The following is a 376-nucleotide window of genomic DNA, read 5'->3' as shown; positions in this document are numbered from 1 at the left end:
GAGTCTCTTCCACTGTCTCACAGCCCCTACTGTCAGGGAGTTCCTCCTAATGTTTAGGAAGTCTGAGGAAGTAGACTGAAGTCTAGGAAATGCCTCTCAGGAAGCAGACTGAAGTCTAGGAAATGCCTCTGAGGAAGTAGATTGAAGTCTAGGAAATGCCTTTTAGGAAATACAGTGGAGTCTAGGAAATGTCTCTGGGGAAGTAGACTGAGGTCTAGGAAATGCCTCTGAGAAAGTAGAGTGAAGTCTAGGAAATGCCTCTGAGGAAGTAGAGTGAGGTCTAGGAAATACCTTTTAGGAAGTAGAGTGAGGTCTAGGAAATGCCTCTGAGGAAGCAGACTGAAGTCTAGGAAATGCCTCTGAGGAAGTAGATTGA

The sequence above is a fragment of the Sceloporus undulatus genome, chromosome 1, assembly GCF_019175285.1.
Source record: "Sceloporus undulatus isolate JIND9_A2432 ecotype Alabama chromosome 1, SceUnd_v1.1, whole genome shotgun sequence".
Taxonomy (NCBI): Eukaryota; Metazoa; Chordata; class Lepidosauria; order Squamata; family Phrynosomatidae; genus Sceloporus; species Sceloporus undulatus.
This window is presented reverse-complemented; position numbering follows the sequence as displayed.